The sequence below is a fragment of the Melanotaenia boesemani genome, chromosome 12 (assembly GCF_017639745.1).
Source record: "Melanotaenia boesemani isolate fMelBoe1 chromosome 12, fMelBoe1.pri, whole genome shotgun sequence".
Taxonomy (NCBI): Eukaryota; Metazoa; Chordata; class Actinopteri; order Atheriniformes; family Melanotaeniidae; genus Melanotaenia; species Melanotaenia boesemani.
This window is the reverse complement of record NC_055693.1, coordinates 14,617,123-14,634,655: the sequence shown is the minus strand read 5'-3', so window position 1 is coordinate 14,634,655 and position 17,533 is coordinate 14,617,123. Positions and strand designations below refer to the sequence as shown.

General features: G+C 38.3%; 1 protein-coding gene across 1 annotated transcript in view; it reads left to right on the top strand.

Annotated features, from left to right (window-relative positions):
- Positions 1-8,443: 8,443 nt before the first annotated feature.
- Positions 8,444-17,533, top strand: part of myo16 (myosin XVI) — a 123,448-nt gene continuing 114,358 nt past the window's right edge. Inside the window, exon 1 of the mRNA XM_042001833.1 lies at positions 8,444-8,508. The gene's annotated coding sequence lies outside the window, so the exon portion shown is untranslated. The remainder of the gene's footprint in view (positions 8,509-17,533) is intronic.

Genomic DNA, 17,533 nt, shown 5'->3' with positions numbered 1-17,533 from the left:
ATATAATGAAGTAGAGTTTTTAATTGAGTACCATTTTTCTCCACATGCACACAGATTTCAGGGCTGGTACAGTGAGTGTGTGAACTGCAGGAAATTAGATTTATTTTTGTTTCAAATTAACTTTGTTTTCCAATATTCCCTGATTGCTCCAACACAGTCAGGAATCACTATACTTTTACTTTTCCCACTCAAAAAATTGTAATGTATTCCCAACATTAATATTTTGGGGTGAAAATTTTTTTCTATCTTTACTGCTCTCTCAGAAAGGCACAATATGTTCCTCTGAGATAACGCTGAAGAACTTTTTCTTTTTCTGAGCCATAACTTCACATAATGGGCTCAGTAAGGGCCGGACTGCACTCTGATTTAGTTGTTTCTTTCTTTCTTTCTTTAAGATCCCTATTAGCTTTTGCAAAGCAGCGTCTATTCTTCCAGGGATCTGCAGAGTTTACATGGTGACAAAACAGAAGTACGCATTCACGTTATTCATCAAAATACACTAACATAACACATCATAATGTACATCTACTATAAATAAAACATTAACTATTAACACAATTTAAATAACACAAACACAAAACTTTTGGCAGGCTCCGACTGAATCTATAATAATATACAAGTATGATCAGTTAACATAGAATATCACAGAAAAAAATAAAATAAAATAAAATAAAATGCCAAAAATACTTATTAATTTCCAAAATTTCCTCTCAAGTAACGCTCTTTTAGTGTCTTTTTAAACCATATATGTATTTGGGAAAGAATTCTATTCTTGCATTGCTCTACTGAATGTTGAACTGATGTAGTTATAAATTTTGACAATATAAACAACGTGTTAATGTGTGTTTTAAGTCACAGTCGTCAATGCTGCAGTCTTCTTTAACCAGTCAAGTTACAATAGAGAATGGGAAGTTGATACCATATATTTTGGGTACTTGTGTTTGTTTGTGCAGCATATTGCAAGGAGACATCAAGCACCATGACTTTCTTATGATGTCACAATGATCTTTTTTATTCACATTCTGTAAAACTAGCCGCCAAAATGTTTGATTTACTCCTTCAAAACAGCTGTACAATAGGTGAATTTTATTGCAACTGATTTGTTTTAGTGCATTTTGTGCAAAGTATTCAGGTTCTCCAGTGAACTCCATCTCTTGCAAGCTGCATCAGGTTCCATGAACTTCACACAGCAATGACTATACGGAAAACTAAATTCTATATTCAGGTATTTTCTTTTAAGGCAAAGCACCAAAAGAGATTTTGGCAATGGTGCTAAAAGAACAGTCATTGCCCTTCATCCTGAAGGGAACAAGAATGTGTACTAAATTAGATGGAAATCTACCTCGAATAAACTATGGTCTATGTGATTAATAATAAGCAATCAAAGTTTTATTGGCAAATGAAGAAATGAATTCTAATATATCATTCCATGTCCATCCATCTCTGGCCATGGCCCTATTGGTCTTGAGTTGTTCCCCTGAAATGCGTTGTTCCCCTGCTTGGCATGTCTGCACTATGCTGCATCTTTGTCCTTCTGGTTTCACTGTTTTAATTCACATAATGCAGATTTTATATAGTGTGTAAGAACTTGTGTCACTCATTCCCATCATCTGCTTATAGGCTTGTGATAAGTAGTTGTGATTAGAGATTTAAACTTGCGCTTCACTCACTTTCTGCACACTCTGACTCACTGGAAAACCCTAAATCTCTCTCTCTCCTGTAGTACTCTCATTGACTCATGCTCTCTCTCCCTTTCAACTACTCCCCTTTATTCCCCCAAACTGGTACACTCCCCCGAACCCCCATCTCTCTCTGCCTGCCTTTAATGCTCTGTCTCTCTGGTGGGATGTCAGAGGAGGATTTTAGCCTGCTGGTGTAGATGTAGAGGGAGCTGGGAGTTGATATTTCTCTTGTTGCTCTGTTTTGGAGTCTCAGATCTCTGCAGCAGACACAAAGCTGTCTCTGGATATTATTTTCTAACTGGAAAGAAAACTCCAAGAGCTACAACAAAATGTTACTCTGAGGTATGGTGCTGATTGTCTGGATTTGTTCTTTAACTGTGTGTAAATAGAAGTGACTTTCTCAGTGTCTTTTCAGCATGTAAGGCATAAAAGCACACAGTTTGGTCATTGTTTGGATAATGCACTTATTTTTTGATAACAGAATTAACTGACTCAGTCAGCATTTACTACTGTTTCTACATTTATCAAAGAAAGAATTTCTTTTTCTTCAATGAAATTTTTTTAAAGACTGGCCTTTGTTTCTGTTCATTTTTTTTTTCTTCTTCTTCTTGAATGTTGTTGTTTGCCCTAAAATAGTCAGTTTGTATTGGCTGGCAGTGCAGAGAAAGGGATTTAGGTTTGTTTGCTTGCTGACTGCACACACAAACACACACTTCTCCAAAAAACCTTTGAGGCAGTGAATGTCAGTTGGGAATCATCCCAGCTTCTTAGGACCTTGGGCACTGTGTGGTATGACGTCTACAGCGCGAGCCTATGTGTTGGTGTGGAGAGCGAAGGAAAAAAAGCAGGAAAGAAAATAAAGACAGAGGTACTGTAGTAGTGGGCAGGCAAAAACAAAGTAGTGAAGATACAAAGAGGAGAATAGATTTAATGGTCTGTAAAACCTCTTCCTGGTGTGACAGAAAATCGGCAAGTATTAGAAAAGAACATAAGTTTGGCAGCTTCTCCCCCCAAAAACTCTTTTGTTTCACAGGAGCTCACAGATGGCCTCATTCAGACCCAGCATCTACAAACGCCTGTTTGCGTGTGTGTGTTTGTAAGTGTGTATGTATGAGAGGGAAAGAGTGAGCGCATGTGGGTTGAACTTGTTGATGTTAAACCTTAGGGATGAAATGATTCAGAGTTGTTAAACACTGGAAAAAATCAATCATGATGTGCAGGGAGTGTTGGCTTTTTCGGTCGCCGCCTTTCGTTTTGATATGATGTGCATGTGTTTGTGTGTCTGTGTGTGCGTTACACCCATCTGTCCTCGTGCTCAGCCAGATTGTAGGCTCCTGTGTCTGGCAGCAATGTATGGAGCGAGGTATCATTCTCTTTTTAAGCTGAAAAGATTATCGCGGACACACCAGTTGACAAGACCATTTTCAGCTGTGGAGCGGTGGGGCAGTGGGGGCACCGATGGTTCAATCCTCAACAGCACTGCCAAGCTGCCGCTGTTGGCCCCTCGACCCCATTTGCTCCAGGGGTGTAGTATGTAAGATGACCATGACCTGTGACCCCCAGACTTTTAATTTATTCTGTTTTTATCATACATTCTGCTGATATCTTTGGGTATAGCTGCTTGTTTCTGAAATCTGTAGTCTGTTGGGGCTGTAAGGACGCCCAGTCCCCTGTGCTGTGGTCAGCTGTTGAGCCACATGGTCACCAGAGTTAGTCACCACCCTTCTTGATAATTATGGGCTGATTTATGGGCCAGAGAGAATGATGCCTGAGAGTAGAATTGGTGGGGCTGGGTTGATTCTCTATTCTGTGGCATTTCTTTGCAGGGATTTCTTTTTTTTTTTTTTTTTTTGTGGATCTGGGACATCCAGCTCCCCTTTAATATTTTACTCATGTAAAACAACTCACCAGTGGTGTTGCGATGGTGAAGCCCTGAGGTTCTGGCAAGACTTAAATTACATCTTTTTTGCATGATTAAGGAGGAAATTATTTGTTTACAGGGGTTGGTAACAGAGTGTTGCCTAGTTGTTTAGTAACAGTTGAAACTGGAGAAAAAAAATCTGTGCTTTGCATCATCTAAAACTGGGGTCCTCTTATCAACATAAGCCTTTGTCCACATTTTCTTGCTCTGTTCAGCTGATCTATTCTTAGATTGGTCTGGATGGTTACCACGCTTACTGGATTTCCCTTGCAGCTCCTGTGACAGACAGCCTCCTAATAAGCCCTCAGCAAAAAAGGCACATGCACAAAGACACTTGCAAACCCTGGACAGACAGATGCATTTCATCTGTCTGACGTCAGAAGGCAGACAGCTGACTGAGCAGACATGTGGGTCATGTAGAACTGGTAAAATACAATTTGAGGTTGATTTGAGGAGAAGTCTATTTTAATAAAAGCTACATCTACACCATCCTTGTCAGATCTTTGTGCTTGTTACCCACAATAAAACTCTGACAGTTTGGTTGGAGATTTGAGTATTCATATACTCATTTAGCTAAAATCCAGTAACTGCTATTTCATTGTGTTCATGTATTGAAAAGTGATCTTAAGGTAGGATGAGATCCAGACTATTTCTTCAAGCGTGGCCCCTGGGACTGGACAGTTGGTTGACTCAAACAACAGCTAAGCTAAAGACAGGTGGTGGAAAGCACTGCTGGCAGCAGTCACAACATGTTATTTGGGTCTGGAACCCGTCCAGCAGGCTAAGATTAAATCCTTTGGTCTGAGATTGTACCCCTCCACCCCCCCAACCACACACACACACACACACACACACACACCGCTATCTGATGAAGCATTGTCATCAAAGTGTGTAGGGATTCAGTACAAAACAGGTGGAGCAGCTGACATGAAGGTTGACCAAGCCCTGTGTGATGGAGGTCTTTGTCGGAAGACAAGGAGACTATTATTTTTTCTATAGAACACTTCCTCGTGTAAATATAAATTCTTCACTGCTGGCATGCGATATGTAGCCTTGGCAAATTTGTTTCCCTTCCAAGGCTATCATTGGACACCGTGTCAGTAGATGGGACATCAATGTCAGGGCTTGCCAGGACTTCCTGTAGCTACATTTATGTGTATGTGTGAACTCATAGTCTCTCACCTGTAGGACTCCAGGATAAAAAAAAAAGCTGTATTTCATGCCAAACAATTTAGAAAGGGTTACATTTTTCTGCATGAAGAGAAAAGCACTGCAGAAGAGCAAATACTTGAATGTTATGAGGGTAATTTTGTATGTAGGAGTAGGAGATGAAATCCGGTGCAAGTTGAGGGCAGCAAAAGCATTTCAGAGCTAGAAGAAAGAGGCTGGATAGAAAGAGAAGCAAAAAAAGAGGGACTGAGAGAGCAGCTGGTTCTCCCCCTTTTCTGGAATGCGTTCACGGGCAGGTGCATGAAATGTAGCCGCTTCACTGCTTCCATCACCATGAAGTGCCTAACACACACTTACACAACATGTGCACTCACTGGCCCTCCCTCTTGTACACACATACTTGTCCACCTACCAGGTTCTTTTGCCTGTAGCTAGACAGCATGTATTAGAGTGCCGAGTACGAGCCCAGCTACGGAGTTATGGTAATGATCTGAACAGGATTGGTTAAGCATTCCCTTTAAAAACACTGCTTTGATGTAGTCAAGAGGCCTTGGGGGAAGTTTATGTAAAGATGAAAGATAATGTCTGACTGCAATGTTTGTGTGCCTGATTTTGAACATGTCATCCCTCACATTTAACCTCGATCAAATTAAGCCAGCACTTAATGGGGAATGATATCCCCCTCCATCAGTGCTGTGATATATTCCGACTTAGCATCCAGCTTATCTCTTCCAGATCTGTCAGTGTTGTCCGCAGAGAGAAAGAGAGGGAGATAGAGAGAGAGAGGGCATGTGAATGAAAAATAAATCAAAAGCTAATTATGTGAGCCAAATTCGTAAGAAAAAAACTCCCAACATAAGCTTTGTGGATGGTGGAAAATAGGAAGAGGAAAGCAAGGGGTTCTGAGATGAAGGATGATGCGAGTGGTGACAAGAAAGATGGTCTGGAGGAAGCAGTAATAAAGGCAGTTATACCCTCATTGAGTGTTGAAGCAGAGGCTAATTTCACAGAAAAGAAGAATCTTAGACCCTCCTCTGAAGAGAATTGCTTCAGTTTTTGATGGGAGATATCCTCCTCGTGTGAGTGTGTGTGAATCACTTGTCTGGTCATTTAAAGCTCCTAATCGAACTTAAGATCTTCTGAACCTTTCCTATCTTTTATCTTGTGATTTTATCTCCCTCCTCTACCTCCACACAATGTGCTTATATTTGCTGGATGACCTAAAAGCATAGCAGAGGGAGTTCAGCCTAACTGGAGCCATTATTACTACAAGCTGTCATAGGGGATGCAAATACAAGAAATTCACACTCACTCAGGGAGAATTTAGAGTGACCAATTAACCTAACATGCATGTTTTTGGATGGTGGGATGAAGCCAGAGTACCGATGCATACATGGGGAGAACATGGGAACTCCACACAGAAAGGCTGCCATTCAAACCGCTCCCCATCCAAGGCTTGAACCAGCAACCTTCTTGGTGTGACTGGTCTTAATAAACCATTGATCTGAGTCAGGTGTGTTGCAGGAGGTAAACATTAAAACCTGCAGAATGGTAGATCTGGAGGTTTGTGACCATTGCTTTATATACTGAAAAGTGGAAGTGGATGAACAAAGGGACTGGACAAGAATGTAAGAAAAAGGAGTAAAAGTACTGTAATTGCTTTTGCATTAGCTTGTGTTGTAGTTTTCCCACACTGTAAGATTTTTGTGGCTGTTTTGAAGTGAATAACAATTCCCAAACCCCTAAAAAACTGAAGCTAAAATTGTGTAAACAGAAACCAGATGAGAAGCCATTGATTATTAATAACCATCAGCTGTGATCTGAGTGGCAGTTGAGGTTGCTGTGGTGGTCTTAGTTGTAACACTCACTCAAATTTTGTGCTGTTTAAGGAAAAAATGTTTTGACCTTGCACACAGTTTGACATTCATGTTTCTGTTTAACAAGCTGTTTAAAGCTAAGAGGGATCTAGTTCAAAAAGTGTAAATCTGTTGACTTGAAGAGTTACATTATGAAAGATAGAACAATTTTCTTATGCTTTAGAAAACATAAACACTCCAGTTAGTCAGTTACATGCCTTACGATTCCTTGCATTAATTTTATGGACTTTTTAAAAATATTTACTTTTTTTTTTTTGTAAGAAACAGTAAATTGAAAGTATTTTAATACAGCTGAATTCACATCAAAGCTGCTCTCCTTTACATATTTTTCTGTTTAATTTATCAGACAGTACCACATCTGGAATGTTCTCTTTCTTCACAACATTACAGCTGTGGACCTCAGTCAATAACTTGATTTCACTGCTTTGCATGCATAAAAGGATAAGGATGGTTGTCTAATTCAATGACCAGGTTAAATTATAACTGTAGCCTGACTCAAATCTGCATTTTACTGTACTAATTATTTCCAACATACAGTATGTCTGAGAAAGTCAACAAATTTTTGCAGTGTCAGGCTATTTCTACATTTGAAATCCATTTCTGGCATACAAGATCCTTTTGTGTATGTGCGTGTGTGTGTGTGTGTGTGTGTGTGTGTGTGTACCTATAAGACCACCAGTAATTACATGAGAGGCAAACCAAGAGATTAAGAATGATGGGCTGGAACTGATGCAGACAGATGGATAGATTTTCCAGAAGGAAAACACAGGAAGCTAATTAAAAATCAGATTATGTGTCTAGATATGCAACAAAGACGAGATCCCTTGTTCAGAGGTACCGTTTTCTCTCTGTGTCTTTGTTTACTCAAAAATAAGGGAAAAACACTATTACCAATTAGTATGACTATGGGGGGGTGGTTTAAGGGTATAGAAGCAGGCTCAGGGGTGGAGTGAAATGGCAGAGATGACCAGCTTGAGCTTGTTGATATTGTGATGAAAATAAGGGGGTTGTTAAGTGAGCACACAGACCGTTGGAGAGGGCTGCTTGTAATTAAATAAAGAACATGATGATGGTCAGGTTTTCCTTCCATTCCTTCAAGGTCAGTATAGGGATTATTAGCACTGTAGCATAGTAATGATGGTGCTTGTCATTAACTATTTATCACCCTACTCCACACTACAGGGTTTTGGGCTTTTGTGCAACAAAGACATCTGTGCATCAGCATTTAAAACACATTTGATGTGGTGATTTTCTTTGTGTACACTGAAACAAAAGATTCCTTTGCAAACACCTTTGAGTGCTGTTGTGTCTTGTTTTCCTTGTTTGTCTATTGGTTGCCTTGACAAACTCGACCTGTAAGGCAAGGCAGTTTATTTGTATAGCACATTTCATGTGAGTTTGTATGATCACAAACTCATCAGGACAAGCAGGCATGAGGTGAAGCCCGGCTCCTCCTACTTTTACTGTTTCCTTCCACATATATGTATATATTTTTATTTACTTGCAATGTGATAGTGAAAGAGAGAGAGAGGGGGTGGATGCTTATGAGTCTGGGGGTGTTAACTGCACCCTTCAGATCGAGTAAGTGGGCTGGGCTCACTAGGGTCTTCAGAGGGGGAGGGACATATAGAGAAAGAAAGACAGATGTACAAGAATGTCCAGCTACAAGCGGCAGAGTTTCCATGGCTACGGGGAAGGGGATGAATGAATGACATCAGAGTGGCGGGGAGGTGTGCAAGTGTGAAATTGATTTGGTGGTGGAGCACGGGGAGACGACTCTCGCTGGGTTTTCGCCAGGCAGACACATTTCTCTCCCCTCCGTGCACTGGTGTCTGCTGAAGAAGGGGCTCTCTCTCTGGTAAGGCTCTGATTTTCCTTTGCTCAGCCACCTTCTTGCAGTGAAGGTTGATTTTTAGGGTGACGGTGAGTGCAACTGTGATTTTTGCTCATAAAACTGTCTTCAGGTCTTAAGTGTGTGAGATGAACATGGAGCGAGATTGTGTGTTGTGTGTGTGTGTGTTAAATGTGGTGCTCCCAGTGTGTCACTGGGAATGAATGGAGAAGCAGATGTGCCATGCAGTTGTCATGGGTCTAAATATATCATGAGATGCTTATTGCAAAAGAATTTGGGATGCTGGCTTGGAATGAACAGCTGATTTAACTCATTTTTGTGTACAAAAAGATGCAATTTATTTTAACTGAATTGTCCTATAAGCAGTTGGAGCTTTAACTTAAAAAATAGAAGAATAGATATAAACTTGTTTTGTGTGTCCTCATTTCCCTTTCCAGTGTAGAAAAGCCCATTTTTTTACTGGTGGGCAGGGAACTTGTCTCCAGATTTAAAATTGCGCTCCCTTTGCACTGCACCACTCTTCCATGGTGAGTTCATTTGCTTCACTTTGCTATGTGAATAATGTAAGAAGCTGACCTGCATTGACCCCTGTAGACCAAACAGCTTACAGCCGAAATGACATGACTGGAGATCATAGCAAATTCAGTCTAAACCCTCACATTCAGTCTGTGGACAGAGGACAGGGATGTAATGCATTACATTAGCTGACTAAAGATTAATATTTAGGTGATTTGAAAGACATTATCTTTTTTAATACGACTATCAGTTGGCACACACATTTGTTGTTTTGTCAAGAGGGCAAGCAAAGCGATTTACTTTTAGGATGGAATTAGCATGAGGTCACATTGGTGTTATCAAAATTAGAGTCTCCTGTTTTATTCAGCACATGAGTGCAGTGTTTTGATAGTAATGGTTGAGAGATCAAGTGCATAAGGCATAATGTTTAGTTTTAAGCACAGGAGGAGACATATCACTTGAAGGTAATCGCTATGTCCAGCTTCAGCTTTGTGGAAAGGCTCAGGGCATTAATTATGAATATAGAGGGGAATGAATATACATGAGGCTGTTTCCGACTATTTAATTTGAGACTGAGAAGAAATAAATGCTACTGGCAGACGTGGGATATGTGAGTTTCTGTGTATAGTTCATACCTTAAAAGTCTCAGCTCATGGTATGTATGCTGAAGTGCGAACAGTGTGGAAAGTAAAGGGCTCCAGTACAGAAACTATAAAGCCTGGATAAGTCATTTTAAAAGCTCAGCTGAGTGCCTGAATGGAAGTCTCCCAGCTTTTTGGATAGCATGGTTGGAGGCACAAGCGGGTCAGTACTAGAGAGCTATGCGATATCTCTAGTCTTTCTTTTATCTACTTGAGAACAAAATTGCCCCGTAGCAAAACACAACCAAACAAAATTGTTTTTTTTTTTCTCTAACATTGTAAGTAAATAATCTGAAACCAAATCTAGGCCATTCTACTACGGGCGTCTGATGCTGCATTAGTTTGTGTGTGATTTGGTAACACAGTGGGTTTTAGTTTAAATCTATATCTCACATTTTTTCTTTATGCCTCTTTCCTCTCTCCTTTGTGTAAAAGTGAAGAGGAAGCACAATTTCAAAGTGATTACTTACTGATATGATGAGTTGTGCCTGTTCAGTATCGATCACATTAAGATCTACAATCTTGTGTGTGCATTGACTGAGAGGATGTCCCTTTTTCAAGTTTGAAAAAAGTAAAAATGAATTTGAAATTACATTAAGGTTGTATAAGAATCTCAACCTGCACCTCCTAGAATTCCTCAAGCATAAGATGTTGACAACACGTGTAACAGAAGCAAATGTGACTCAGTTTCTTTTTTTAATGTTTTTTTTTTTTATTGATCGAAATATACATTCCATGTATAGTAATATAAAACAGTTTCATAGCTAAACAGTACAGTTATCATGACTATATAAAGAAAGAAAAAAAGGGAGGGTATATATATGTATATGTATATATATATATATATATATATATATATATATATGTATATATATATAGAGGAGGATGCAGCAGTTTGCATCATTAATAAATGAAAGGGGGTAAATAATTATTGCATATAATTTAGAATAGAATATCTTTAAAGAAAAAGGAAAAAAAAGAAAAAGAGAAAAATAGGAAATTAAGATTTATCCTATTTCTCCCAATTTTTTACAAAAGAGTTTTTCTTTAAGTTTACAGAAAAGGTTATTTTTTCCATCCTATATATGGCCATTGTCACCTCATTCCACTCTTCAACAGACAGTCCACTTTGCTCCATCCATTTTTTAGTCATTGCTTTTTTCCCTGCTGCTAGAAGTACATTCTGTTAATTTCCATCTATCCCTTTTAGTTCTGGAGGCTTTCAGTTTCAACAACATTGACTAGAATTCCCAGTTTAATGTTGTCAGTGCCTGCTGATGTCCTCACTCCTGCAGGGCTGTAAACATGGTGCTCGTTCACTGGCAGGTCAGTCGGTGAATTTGTAACAGTGACATTTTGAGCGCCCTCTGCTGCATATCAAAGCAGATCACTGTAAACAGCAGATGATGGATATTTTTTTCATGTTTAAACAAATGCTTGAACTTTTAATAAAAACAAAGCATGCAGGTTCTTTTCGTTCTCGTTGTGCTGCAGTTAATGCTGTAATGACAGTCTTCTGATTGTTGTTGTTGTTTATGTTTTCTAGTGTAATCATGTAGACAAAATAGACATTTCAAATGTCTATTTTTGGATTTTTTTTTTAAATCATTTAAACATTTTGGGGGGGAAATGTTTGTTGTTTTTGACATTATCAGGAGAAACATTAAAGTTAGACACAAACAGTAGCCATTTAATTTGTTGTTAAATAATTGGATAACGTTAATAGATTGTTTTGTTTGTTTTATCTAAAGTGACAAAATGAAATATACTGTTAATCTGTGTACAACATGAAGGTGAACAGAAAGCAGTTTTACAGTTAGAGCTTTAGCTCAACTCGTGCTGTTTGCAGGAGATTTTCTTTCCACAGTAGACTCATTGGCAGAAAACAGTACAAACTAGTTGGACACAAGTTGCATTTAATTATATGGATGGAATTCTTTTCAATCAATGACTAAACACTAAACATACTGCAGTATAGATTTTATACATTTCAGTCATGCAACTGGTCAAACAGCCAAAGGATTATCTTTATTAGACCTTTTTACTAGGACTCGTATGTGTTTGTGATTATTTGCTTTCGTTTTGCTTTCATAGTAAAAAAAATCATTAACCAGTATTTTTTATTCGTAGACTTTATTTAATTTTTTATTTATTTATTTGCATTAAGATTGTCATGGCATCGTACACGGTTGTCTTTAGAGCCTTTGCACGCTAACAGGAAGGAACAATTTTTATAAGATATTATTTATTTATGTTCTGACTCCTGCAAAATCCATTTCAATCAGCTTATATAGAAATTAGAGTTCAAGGACAGGCTGACATTTATCAGTTACATCTGTACACAGTATTGTTTGTTTATTATTTAATAAAGGGACAATGCATATTGATTACAGAGGCCTGGGGGACAAATCCCATACCTGTAAATATGCAGGATTATAGCCAGTGCTAATTTCCATCCTTTGTCCCATTGCTGGAGAAAAAAATCCAGCAACACCACAGCTTATAAAAACAACGAACACAAAATACACAGTATAAAATACAAACGCTTTGTCACATCTTAAAAACTCATCCATACACCACCACCCTCAGATCATAGGTCTCTCACAAACTTATAGCACATACATTCACAACACAGTCCATTCATACACCACATCTAGCAAACTACATTTACAATTCCATTTACAGTGCATATACAAAACAGAAAAACAACATTACCATTAAACTCCATTCTGGTTAGTAATTGTGTGGACAAATTTGATTGTCTAAGAGCCATGATTTGAGTTGTGCTGAAAATGAGCTGAGAGTGGGCAGCTCACGTATTGCTCCTGGGATAGTATTCCAAGTTTGAGTAGCTCGAAAGGAGAAAACATTCTGTCCAAAAGTGCTTTTTCTGGAAGGAATTGTACAGTCACCTCTGGAACCTGCTCTTGTAGATCTAATTTCATGTTTTTTTACAAACTCTTGCAGAACTGTAGGAGCCAACCCGTGCAGAATTTTATACACAAGTGTGCAGTCTGCCAGTTTGATCATATTGTCATATCCTAATATGTTATGTTGTTTTAGAATTAGACAATGATGATATGACTTTGGTTTTTTGTCTAAAATTTTGAGGGCCTGTTTATAAACCGTTTCAACAGGTTTCAGAGTGGTCTTACATGCTGAAGCCCAACTTGTCATACAGTACATCATATGAGGGACGATCATTGCATTAAAGTAAAGTTTAGAAGCATCCAGTGTTAAATTAGCTCTAATATGTCTAAAATTTGACAGATTAAATTTCATTTTGTTCACTACTTTTTTAACATGCTGTTTGAAATTAAGTTTTGAATCAATCTACTCCAAGATATTTAAATTCATTAACCGTTTCAATTATTGTTCCGTTTATCAGTACAGGGGGATTATTATCATAAACTGCCTTCTTAGAAAAGAACATACAGACCGTTTTAGATACATTCAATACTAGCTGTTGCCTCTGTAACAGTACAGTTGTCGCAATTACTTTAAATGGAAAATTGCTTACATAATGTGTGGTTGACACTTTACAGAAGTACTGTAAACAGAAAAACAAGAAGTAATAAGTAACACGGACAGGTGTGTAGCCTTCTAGAAGCTGTTTTCAAATATTGATAGTGCTAGGCAGGTAGCATTAGGCATGTCTTGGAATAGAAATGGTTTTACCTGGTAAAGCTATGAGTTAAAGTTCATACTGATCAGCATTCAGTTGTTTTTACATGTGATATCAGTCAGCAGTGGAGTTCACCAGGCTCCAGCAGTAGTGCCTAGCAGATATGTCCATATCAGTCAAAAAAGACATCATGTGGACTTTGCTTTAGCAGCTCTCTCATACAAAGTGCATTTGAAAGGAACTTAGCATGTTTGTGAATAGTTTGCCAGGTAATTGTCTAGGAATTTGTTGCTCGTTGCTTTTCTTTTCTTTTCTTTTCTTGCACGCCATGTTTGTCTAGAATATGTTCTGACCTGATTCAGTGGAACCTCGTCTACTTGTGAAAACACATGTAACTTTCCTTTTCACCCTTGCACATGGTGATTGTCCTTTGTGGGCGGATGCAAACATTTGCTACAAATATATTATTACATGTAACGTTCATGTGAATAAAAGTGAAAATATGATAGTGTCTTCTTTTATACCCATCACGAAGCCTTGTCTTTGGTGCAGCAGTTTATACAGCTTTGACAAAGCAACTGCTTGAGGGTAATAAAGGTTATATAGGAAAGTTTGCATGGCACAGAATGTCTGTGCTTGTGTTCATTGGCCCACAATAACAGCAGGCGTCTTAGAGAACATGGATACTTGAGTTTGATCAGCTCTGAGTGTAGCATGATAACATAAGCCGAGTGGTGATGTGGGTTAGCAGTTGGAGGCAGCTGTGCATGACTGTGTGAGCTTACTGTGACTCAGTGTAGTGTTTGTGTGTCAGGCAGTGGTCATTGGTTTCATCCTCAACCATCAGGGAGCATAATAAGGGCAGAGGAAGCTTCTGTCTTTTTTCCTGAGTGCTGCTCGAGTTAGAACTGTTACATGCTGGCTTGTGCTATTCTTTTGTTCGTCAGGGTATTGATTGTCTCTTGCTGATGCTTGCATGCATCTTTTCTGTTCCAGTGTTGTCCATTGTGTGAGCTGCTTGAGCTGGGAGCTGAGTAAAATGCCAGTAAAGGATAGACAAAGGCGAAGAGAGAGCTGGACTCTTTCAGTTTGAGGGATTCTGAAAAGATTCAGAAGAGGGGGGGGGGTTGATTTAGAAAGAGATGTAATTATAGGCAGAAAGTAAGGGACTCTCAATATAAGGAGAGATACTGACTCATAATTTATTAATTTTATTAATTGCTCTCCTCTGTCTTTGCTGCCTTTGTCATGTATTAATTTGCTTCATTTGTCTTTCAAATTCTCCTGACTGTGACAGCTTTTCTTCCCTCTGTGGTGATGCCATCGTGTCCTTTTCTTTCCTCCTGGCGAGCAGTGATAATGGCCTGAATCAGCCTGCTGATCTTCTGGCAATCTTTGTTTCAGATGCCGACACAAATGTTCACCGCTCTCTCACCTGTTCATTAACAGAACTGTAAAATTACAGGAATTCAGGTTTTTCTCCCTGCTGTATATTTCAGATCTAACAGTATCTGTAGAGTAAATTATTAGTTGTTCTTCTTTTTTAGAGGTTTTGTGTCTCTTAGTTTATAGGACATCTTGATCATCTTTTCAGTGGGATTTTTTGTTTTTGCTTTATAGTCATACATGGGCAGCAGGACTGTGGGTGACAAGAATTATGGGCCTGACGCATGTAAAGAGGTCAAAGCTTCCCAGCTTTCATTCATTTTAGGTCTTATTTTAGATCTAACGAATCTCAACTTGTAGATGACTGTTTTGCCTAAAACTATGTCTGTACCAATAACAGTGTTTCCATGTGTTGTAGGATATACCTTAATATTGTGTATGCATGTATTTGTTTACATAGAGGTGCCATCAATGTTTAGGCAAAGTGATAACGTCTGTTTGCACCTGCTATGTGTCAAACCCATCAATAAGACTATAATGGAAAAACACAATTGCCCATTGCAAGTGTGTTTCAGTGTTTCCACTTTGTCCTAAAACACTGTGATAAGCTAAACTCTGAAGTTATGTATGAATACACTTGCAAACTAATCCAGGCTGCCTCTTACATGTTGCTGACAAAATACGGATGACTTTAGGAGAATCAGCTTGATAAGTAAAAAGTAGTTAAAACTGCCTGGACACTTTCTAAGTGTTCTGCTGCATCATCCAGAAAAATGCTGAAATCCTCTCTTTGCAAGCTGCTACCTTCCTAGAAACGGACTCACACTTGTATTAAGCTTTTAACTAGCCTTACGACTATTAGATTGTACTGCCTGCTGTTCAGTTAAAATTGAACTAAGCTTTTAATGTGCAATGAAAAGTGGTTGGATTAACATTATAATGAACTCCTCTGAGTGATTACAAAAGATTTCACACACACTGCCAGTGGACCTAAAAATATATCAGTAGTTTTTATGTTTTGTTTTTGGTAAAGTAATGAATTATTAACGCTTAAAAAAAAAATCTTCACAAACACCCAACTAAATCTCCAGTGAAAAAAATGAATGTGTTTAAGGCTTTGCAAGAAATCAATAATAGCAAGAAAAATAAAATTATCTTACAGAAATGTCTGCATTTTCTGCCTTAGTCTTACTATGTACAGTTAAATAAAATAATTTTTCTGTGACTAATATTTTGTTCTTGCTAATCTGTGTGTGTGTGTGTGTGTATATATATATATATATATATATATATATGTGTGTGTGTGTGTGTGTGTGTGTGTGTGTGTGTGTGTGTGTGTGTGTGTGTGTGTGTGTGTGTGTGTGTGTGCTAACAAAAAAGCTAACAAATGAATAAATCCTGTATTATTTCAACAGAAAGAGCAAGACAAAGCTTAATTGATTTTTTTTTTTCGCAATTTTACATTAGATGATCACTTTAGTTGTTTGTTTTATGTAATATTGAACTAATAATTTAATCAGTTCAATATTACATAAAATTAAGACCTTTTAAAACTAAGAGGCACTGGACAAACTTTTCCTGGCCAGGACTCCTGTACTCCCATTTCAACTTTTCTAGACCCTTTTTTCTAGGCCCCTGCATATCTGAAGTATAAATCCTTTCTACCATCTGTCAATTACATTGTTAGAAAAGATTTCTGCTCTGATTTGTATCTCAGACCCTGTTCATAATTTCTCTCACCACATTCATGGTCCCTACATGATCAGCCCTGTGTCTCCAACATCTGTACAGCAGCAATGATTTAGAGGAGATGTCCTTTTCCTTCCTTTGCTGTTTTACTCTCACTACACATCTGAGCCTGAGCTGTCTTCATAGATGTGTGCATGACTGTCTGATGGCTAGTAGACTTTACAGCTGTGTCACTAGTAAACCTCATTCTTACTGAAAAGTTATGGAAAGTAAAGGCAAACAATATCTAACTGAATACACTGCTGCACATGTTTCATTCTTCATCTTCACGTGACAGTGACATGAGTCTGATTGACATGCGAAGACGAAGCTTAGTACTTTTGCTAGTGTGTCCAAAAATATTAAATATGTGCCAGTGTGAACCAGGAACCACTAGCTTCCTCCTAGTTTCCACAAGAACGATAAACAAACGCAACAAGAGAGAAAAGCTGATCAGCTGATCACCAACAGCTCTCGTGATTCACAACAAGACAGAGAGGGGTAGGGGAAGAGTCTGCCACAATGACTGTACAGCTACAGAGACCACCGGAACAGTAATGTTTGTGAAAACTACATCAGAAGTATATATATTTTTTAATGCATGAAATATTCAGGTGTTGAACCCCTCTCACCAGGAAAACTACGAATGTTAAAACATCCTCATTCACATGTGTGATGCCCTCAAATCCATCCATAGAGTGAGCCAGCTCACCTTATCCATGTCTCGCAATTTTGTGGCTCTGTCAGGTAAAGTTATGCCCATGTGTGCATGTGTGCTTTAAATTCTGCTTTAAAAATATAGCCTGAAGGAATTTAAATAACTTGGAAATTGCACATGGACAAGGTAAGGAAAAATATACAGATGGATAGAGTGTGGCAGTGATGATGTAATCAATAGATAGGCTCTGGATTAGCTTGGATGGTTATGGAAGTCTGTGTATGTGTGTGATGATTCTTGTTAAAAGATTTTAATCTCATAATCTAGTAAGTACACAAGGTCTTTATTTGCATGGCATTATAGAGCAATCCATAATTAATGCAAATAGTACTCTAAATTTTTAATATGTCTAGTAAAATAAATAAATATTGATTGTGTAAATATATCACAAATTATGAATATTTCATTCAAGGAGGT